Raw genomic sequence first — 8,372 nt, 5'->3', positions numbered from 1 at the left:
TTTTTTTAGAGAGTATGATGCAACATTGCTCAAAGTGAAATGAAAGGATCTAAGATCACTCTGAGATTCACAGTGGAACAAAAGTAGTAACACACTTGAATGATTGCCTGTAATGATGACACTCATTTTGATTCTGTGTTCTTGAGAAGAACATGTGCATATGGATGTATACAACCTCTGATATGCAAAGAACCAGTCAGGCCCACTTCACGTTGTGTTCATATGTGCAAGTCCAATAAAGTCTTTAGCTGAAGAATGAAATTGAGGGCCTAGTAACTTAAATATAAACTAATGAATATGTAAATAATCAATATGTGCCCTTGCTCGTCACACCATATAATTGTAGTGACTTCTGTAACCACAGAACTGTCTCCTGAAAAGAGTTGGTACCTTAAACTGGGTGACATAGAGCTTTCAAACCCAAGAAGGATACGAGAGAAAACTGTCATTTTCAGGCCTGGGATCTGTATGTTCAGAGAGAGAATGAGAAAGCTATTAAATTTAGAGAACAAAAGAAATCTTTAATTTTCTCCACACGATAAAGCAAAAAAATCCACAAAATTTCTTGTATTTACTAATGCAATTGTCCAGCAAATGTTGTTTTTAATTACAGAACTTTACAGCTGCTGGCCGTTAGTCTGGAAAAGTAGTTTTGCTATACCTATTCTTCACAAGTAGTGTATTTCTCTATGACACTGTTTACTTTCTGTTTACTTGTACATCATCTAGCATTAACTGGCCACCCAAATAATTCAAAATATTTAACTTCAGCAATTGCAAAAATGTTTAGCAATATGTATAGCACATATTCTCCAGGGAAACTTTCCAATCCTTGCCTGATGGTGCTCTCTTTCATTTTGTCCGTGTGTTGTGGGTCCAGAAGTAATAGTTCAGATCTCTGACTTTAAGAAATGTTTCCAAAGATAGAGTATGCGGTATTATTTTTGCTCTTTCTTGAGTAATGGATTTTCGTTTGTTACAGTCTAGTTATTCAAATCTGAAAATTGCCACTTCAGATGCCAGATGTCTCATCATTTGCTGCATTTGGCAGGAGACGGATCCTCAGCTGGCGAAAACTATGGTAAAATTATTCAAGTAAATGAAAGACTGTTCCACTAATGTTTCTGTTGAACACTGATGCATCCAACAGAGGTAAATGATGAGAATAAAATGGCAGCACCATCAGTACATCTTAACAGCAGAAGCAACGTGTATACCTCTTTGGTTTAAAACCTTTCGAACCTCTTTTTAGCATTTGAAAAAATGTTAATGTACTAAATAAGAGAAATCACACCAGAGTCTAAAACACAAAACATTTTGTGATGTATGCCATCTTATTCTTGGAGATCACAGAACACATGGATGTGAGATTTTGATCCTATTAGCGCTGCATGAATCAAGTGGAAGTAAGTAAGAAAGTGGAGCCTCAAGTTATGACAATGGGAAAGTCAGTTACATAATTATCTACAAATGTAGGAAAAATACCATTTAATTTACAAGGAAGTAAGGTTATCCACAGCCGACTGGAAGACCAGCAACAAACATAATCTTGTTCAGATAAACCCAGCTGCAGTCCACCAGAATATGGAGTAGCTATCCTGTGACGTGAGCCACTCTGGGGGATCTAATGTGTCTTCTGTTTTCTCCTGTGCAGAAAATAGCTATCTGTACACGTTTTCCGACAATAAGGATACAGAACTTCCAGCTAATTATTTCTGAAATTATTTAAGATCCAGAGGAAATGTGAGGATCTGCGACAACAACGAGCACCACCTGAGGCTGGTTACTCTCCAGTGAAGATTAGATAGATTTGGAAGGCAATAAAAAGATACTAGACAATTTGTTCCAGGTGCTACAGATGCATGCCCCAAATAGAAATGTATTTCTATGCCTGAGTATAAGCACTCACATGCCTCTGGCAAATCAGCTCCTCTCTCATGCTGGGTAATGACGTGCATCCCTCTGAAATCTTTAACACATTGTGAGTGTCAGTGCCTCTGTGTTATAGAAGGAGGAAAGAAAGCAGCAGTTTAAATAATTTGATTACTATGATAGAAAGAACAGGTCCCCAACCCAGAAGGAAAGTACAGGAGAATTTAATCTCAGCTGACTGAAGCGCACAGGAGTTTCTGGCCTCAGGACAGTTCTTGTTAGGTGCAGAGCAGATATCCCTGCACAGCTTTCATTGTCCACCACCATTTAGTTGATTACCACCTTCAAGTTAGTACTTGAGGCTATGAAACCTATCCTTTCTTCACCTCCCAGTTTTTTAAATAGTGGAATGCGATCCCAATTTCATAACCGCAAATAGACTGAAAATGAATGTGATTTGCCTAATTCTCTTAAATAGCCTGCATCAATGTACTTGACTGACAATGGCGTCTACAATGTGAGTGAACAAAAGGATCTTCACTCTTCGGGACTTTAAAAGCCGAAAGTGAAGCGTGCTTGAGAGATGAGCTATAGGTTTGTGTGTGGATATCCTCCCACAAAAGCCAATAAATACATAACCTCCTATAAAAACCAATCTACATTAAAAAGGAGAAATACAAATTGATAAATATATCTGGATTGATAAGAGTGAGGCCAAATTTACATTCAGTTTAATGAAACTACCAAATACACACCTCCTGCATGGCTAACCATGCTGGCTCTGTGATAATTCATGGTCTGAAAAGTAGAAATACAATGACAATTCTATTACAAAGTCTGTAAGTAGTATATATGTCACTATGCTTCTCAAAGCAATGCACTGGGTTATATGTTATATGTTTCCATAGCAGTGATTTGTTAACTGCTTAAAACCTACTAAACAATTATAATCTCTTTTTTTCCCAAAGGACCTTAAAAAGCAGCATTTGACTTTTTTTTTTTCTTCAGATTTTCATCCCAGAAGTTCAGTAACACTACAAAAAAAAAAAAAAAAAAAAAAAAAAAAGACTTGTTCTCACCTTGGCTAACTTTAGATCAAGGAAACAGCCTAGGACGTATATGGCCCTTCAAATTGCATTTTAAGAGGTAAAACTGTGCAAAGCTGATTAAGAAATAGCAAACTGGGATTGAATGCTATACACTTAATTTGAGTCTTACATCTGTTTTATTCACTTGAATTACAGCTGACTTTGATTGAATTGCTACTGATACAAACAGCAGCCCTCTAATTCTGTGTGAGTGTGAAGGCAGCTGCTCCACATCAGAGGCCCACCTGCCCTCCTGGCTGGTATCTCACAACTGCTCGCACAGATGACTTAAACCACCTACACGCTCCTGCCTTTGGCCTGCCTCAGTCATTTCGTGATGGGATGGAGAACTGCTATTCACATCCAGACTCAGCATCCAGATGTTACTGTCTGCCTGCTAAAGTCTGATATGGAGAAGCAAGCATCAGCCACTGCAGTTGCAGAGATTGAGGAAGAAGCTCACCTTGGAAGGAGCAAGTACTGCTAAGCTAAGGAGAACTGGTTTGACAGACTGGGGAATCTGGTAAGGCTCTGGAAAAACCATGTGTGAAAGCATGAAGGAAAACTGGTGAGTATGCTGCTGTCCTGTGAACAGCTGCAAGAGAGTGTTTGGGTATTTGCAAGGTGAGGTTCAGAGGGTGGTTGTATTTTGGAGGCAGCTGATAGAATTGGAAGAATCAGAGTAGTTCCCAGGTGTGTACCTGGTTTGAAAAAAGACTAAAGCCTTCTAGGAGATGTGCTTGGATTTGGGAATTGCATGCTAACCCTTAGTTATTTTTGTAGCATCAACAGCCTACATGACCTCTTCCTTTGTAGAAATGAGAATTAAGATAAATTCATATCCAAATAGAGAGAAAATAAAGAAGTGGGATAAGGCTTCGGCTAGCATCTTCATCTGTTTCACCATCCAAGTTTTACAGGAATAAATGTATATTTATAAGCAATGTTTTTTCCCCGTGAAATTTGTGTGAGAGCAGTAGAGTTAATTGGAGTTGTTTGAAATTTCTTGGGACTATATGGCTAACAAGGAGCAGGTATTCCAGATTTGTATCTGCGTATTGCTGCTTGGAGGAGACTCAGAAAGATTCTCCAAAGAAGGGCAATCAAGCTGTGAAGGATCTGGAGCATGAGTAGCAGTTGAGAGAACTGGTATTGTTCAGTCAGGAGAAGAGGAGGCTCGGGGGTGACCTTTATTGCTCTCTTCAAATGCCTGATAAGAGGTTTTGGTGACGTGAGGGTCTACCTTTTCTCCCAGATAACAATGGTAGGATGAGAGGTGATGGACTTAAGTTGCTCCAGATTAGGTTCAGGTTAGATATTAAGAATACTTTCTTCTCAGAAAGGATGGTCAGTCATTGGAACAGGCTGACAGGGAGGTGGTGCAGTCACTGTCCCTGGAGGTGTTCAAGAACTGTGTGGATGTGGCAAGTGAGAAACATGGTTAGTGGTCATGGTGGGGTTGGACTGATGGTTGGACTAGATAATAATAGTGGCCTTTTCCAACCTTAGTTATTCTATGATGCTAGTAAGTGATTCTGTGAGGTTGATGAGGTAGACATGACCCCCTCCATTATCCTCCATTATTCATTGGTGGTGCAGAGTCTGGCTGGAGACCTGTAACCAGTGGTGTCCCCCAGGGGTCTGTGCTGGGTCCGGTCTTGTTCAACATCTTCATCAATGACCTTGATGAGGGGATAGTGGCCACCCTCAGCAAGTTTGCTGATGATACGAAGTTGGGAGGATTGGCTGACACGCCTGAAGGCTGTGCTGCCATTCAGCGAGACCTGGACAGGCTGGAGAGCTGGGCAGTAAGAAACCGGATGAGGTTCAACACAAGCAAGTGTAGGGTCTTACACTTAGGGAGGAATAATTGCATGCACCAATACAGGCTGGGGGATGAGCTGCTGGAGAGGAGCTCTGCAGAGAGGGACCTGGGCGTCCTGGTGGACGACAGGTTGGCCATGAGCCAGCAGTGTGCCCTCGTGGCCAAAAAGGCCAATGGCATTCTGGGGTGCATTAAGAAGAGCGTGTCCAGCAGGTCGAGGGAGGTGATCCTCCCCCTCTACTCTGCCCTGGTAAGGCCTCATCTGGAGTACTGTGTCCAGTTCTGGGCTCCCCAGTACAAAAAAGACAGGGATCTCTTGGAAAGAGTCCAGCGGAGGGCCACAAAGTTGGTGAAGGGCCTGGAGCATCTCCCCTATGAAGAAAGGCTAAGTAAACTGGGTCTGTTTAGCCTTGTGAAAAGAAGACTGAGAGGGGACCTGATCCAGGTTTATAAATATCTGAGGTGTGGCGGCCATAGCGGTGAGGCCAGTCTCTTTTCAGTGGTACATGGAGACAGGACGAGGGGAAACGGACATAAGCTGCAGCACAGGAAGTTTCGCACGAATGTGCGTAAGAACTTCTTCACGGTGAGGGTGACGGAGCACTGGAACAGGCTGCCCAGGGAGGTTGTGGAGTCTCCTTCTCTGGAGATATTCAAGTCTCGCCTGGACGCCTACCTGTGCGACCTGGTGTAGGGAACCTGCTTTGGCAGGGGGGTTGGTCTCGATGATCTCTAGAGGTCCCTTCCAACCCCTACAATTCTGTGATTCTGTGATTCTGTGATCCCCTGCATGGCTGTTTTTACTGCTGCTAGATGTGTGTGTGTCATTTTCACGGTTTTGATGTATTTGACCCATTGGCCTGTTGAGGAACATGGGGAATCCCAAAGAGGTTGTCTCCAGCAGACCCCAGGTACTGCTGTTTGGGAGCTTGGTGGAATAAGGCCCCCTGCAAGAGGTTCTGTGCAACCTCAGTTTCTTTGCAGCTAAAATGGAGCATTTGGGTCCTTGTTTAGCAATGAGTAGAGCAAAGTCTGAATCGTGTGCACTTTGGGTTTGGATTATGACAATCAGGCTGCCTCTTCCCCTGTCCATATGCAGAGGATGATCTTGAGGGATAGCCTTTAAAGAAGCACTGAGAACATCCCCCTTTTTACAGCAACATAAGGGGGTTGGTTTGGTTTGGTTTGGTTTAGCTTTTTTTCTTTTTTTTACCCCAGTGCTCTGGAATTCAGGGTCAGATTTGTTTTTCTTTCTTTTTCTCTTTTCTTTCTTTTTCTCTTTTCTTTCTTTTTCTCTTTTCTTTCTTTTTCTCTTTTCTTTCTTTTTCTCTTTCTTTTTCTCTCTTTCATCTCTTTTTCTCTTTTCTTTCTTTTTCTCTCTTTCATCTCTTTTTCTCTTTTCTTTCTTTTTCTCTCTTTCATCTCTTTTTTCTTTTTCTCTTCTTTTTCTTTCTTTTCCCCCCCCCTTTTTTCGTTTCTTTTTTCTTTTTTTACTCTCTTCCTTTTTCTTTCTTTTTTTTTTCTTCTTCTTCTTTCTTTTCTTAATTTTTTTTCGTTTTTCTTTTTTTCTTTTCTTTTTTTTTTTTTTTTTTTCTCCCAGCGAGATAGGGACGACTACAGATCTGCCTTGCAAGAGTCGCGTCATATGTCTTTAGGAGCGGAACATCCCCGCAGCCGGGCACAAGCCGCGCGGCCACAGCGGCTCAGCGCAGCGGAGCGCAGCCTCCCCGCTCTCCCGCAGCGCTCCGCCCGGCAGTAGCGCCGCGGACCGGCTCTACCTACCCGAGGTCAGCGCCTCTGGGGGCTGCGGTGCCTGGGGAGCGGCCCGGCTTCCAGCCCATAGCCCGCGGGGCCGCCTACCTCCTCTGCGCTTACCCTTGCCCGCCCCGCCGCCGGCTCCACAGGTGCTGCTGCTGCACAGGGGTCGGAGGGCGTTTGTCGCCAGTCGGGGCTGGCAAGCGCGGCATCGACGATACAGGTATGGGAGCGACGGAACTTTTAAAACAGATATTTGGTGTTGCGCATCTGCTTCATCCTTTTATTTATTTATTTATTTATTTGCATTTCCGCGTTTGGAACGCCAGTTCTAGGATTCAGGGAATTGCAGGAAAACCCTAGATTGACTTCATGTAGGCTGCTATCTGTCCAGCTTATGCCAAATACTGGGCTGTGGGTGTTGTTTCTTATGTCTCAAAACAATGAAAATCTGCAGCGTGCTCTCTGAAAATCCCATGGTCTATACAAAATGAACTGGTAGCAGAAGGCTGGAGTGCATGAATGGAATGATCCTGTGATTCAGAGGAAGGATCGCTAATTTATTCTATTTGCAATGGTGTTGAGTGTTTTGATTTTGAATACGTTGCTGCCTGCGACAGCTTTGAAAATTGCTTCTCTGAGTCTTTGAGCATTAGTTAGGGAAGCTGATTAGTGAAGGTATGGGATATGGATTTGTTCCTTATGTAGATGTCCCTGTTGATTGCAAGGGAGCTGGATTAGGTAGCCTTTAAGGGTCCCTTCCAAATAAAATGATTCTTATTCTTCAGCCTCTCATAAACTCGGTGATGCTTTGACTTGTTTTATTCTTGTACACAGATAAATCACTGGTTTTGGTATTGGTCTGCAGGCCAGTGTCTGCCTTTCTCTGATAGTCAGAAAGTATGTGATTTCTGAATTAGGGTGCTGTGCAGCACTGTGTGGTGCAGCCTGTGCAGGTAGTGGTGGCTTGTGGAGGTAACCGTTGTCTTTGTATTGGAACAATTGGTCGTTGCTCAGTGAACAACCGCAAGGATTCGGATACACGTTTTATGCTAAGACTGTACCAGTGATACTGCTAAGTGATTCTATGCTGGTTCAACTACCATATATTTCAGAACTACGGGGGATCCTGGGGACAGGTCCAGCCTTTCTTGCAAAGCTCATGTCATTGCAGAGTGTATATCACTGGAACAAGTCAGGATCTGTAGGGCAAAGCAATGCATGAATTTTTAAACTATCTGATAAAAGATTAGCAAAATGTGAGTGCTAGCACTCGTGTCTGCCTTCACTTTTGCTGCAACTTGTCTTATAGGAAAGCAATAATACCACTTTTTAAATTAATATGTTCTAACTATGTTTTGCATAGAGAAGCAAGATCTCTGTTGTGTGGTGGTGAGAAATGAGGGAGTTGTGCACAACTGCTCTGTGCGAACTTTCTCAGGGCTCTGAAATAGACTGTGAGGAGGGAACCAGTTCTGTATGTGTTACTTTGCCTGGCATGTGTCAAGTGCTCTTGCCCTCAGCCAGGTGCAGGCTGCAGCAGAGATGTTCTGTGATCAGTTTGCTCTTTTATCATAGAATCGTAGAATGGCCTGGCTTGAAAAAGACCATAATGGCCTAACGATTCTCCTCTTCTCCAAAACTGAGGACATAATTCCTCAAGAAATAGCTACACTTGGAAGGAGATATAATCCTGAAGGGATTCATTTTGCTGAAAATTTATTATGGGATTTAATGTAGGTCTGTAGTGTGTTCCCGTTAGCACTCTGTAGCATTTCCCTATGGCACTGAGTCAGGAATCACTTGAGTCACACTGTTTAGTCCTCACAGGA

General features: G+C 42.8%; 1 protein-coding gene across 12 annotated transcripts in view; it reads left to right on the top strand.

Moving 5' to 3' along the window:
• The first annotated feature begins 5,810 nt into the window (after window positions 1-5,810).
• LOC100543920 (opsin-5-like) overlaps window positions 5,811-8,372 on the top strand; it is a 37,507-nt gene continuing 34,945 nt past the window's right edge. For 3 of the 12 annotated variants that reach the window (XM_085220955.1, XM_085220951.1, XM_085220950.1), the window contains exon 1: window positions 5,842-6,763. The gene's annotated coding sequence lies outside the window, so the exon portion shown is untranslated. Of the gene's footprint in view, window positions 6,764-8,372 lie in introns of all 12 variants that reach the window. The other 9 variants (XM_085220952.1, XM_085220948.1, XM_085220946.1 and 6 more) reach the window with 8 other exon arrangements.

Source organism: Meleagris gallopavo, chromosome 3 (assembly GCF_905368555.1).
Source record: "Meleagris gallopavo chromosome 3, MGAL_WU_HG_1.1, whole genome shotgun sequence".
Classification (NCBI taxonomy): domain Eukaryota; kingdom Metazoa; phylum Chordata; class Aves; order Galliformes; family Phasianidae; genus Meleagris; species Meleagris gallopavo.
Note: the sequence above shows the minus strand (reverse complement) of the source record. Positions and strands in the feature narration are given on the sequence as shown.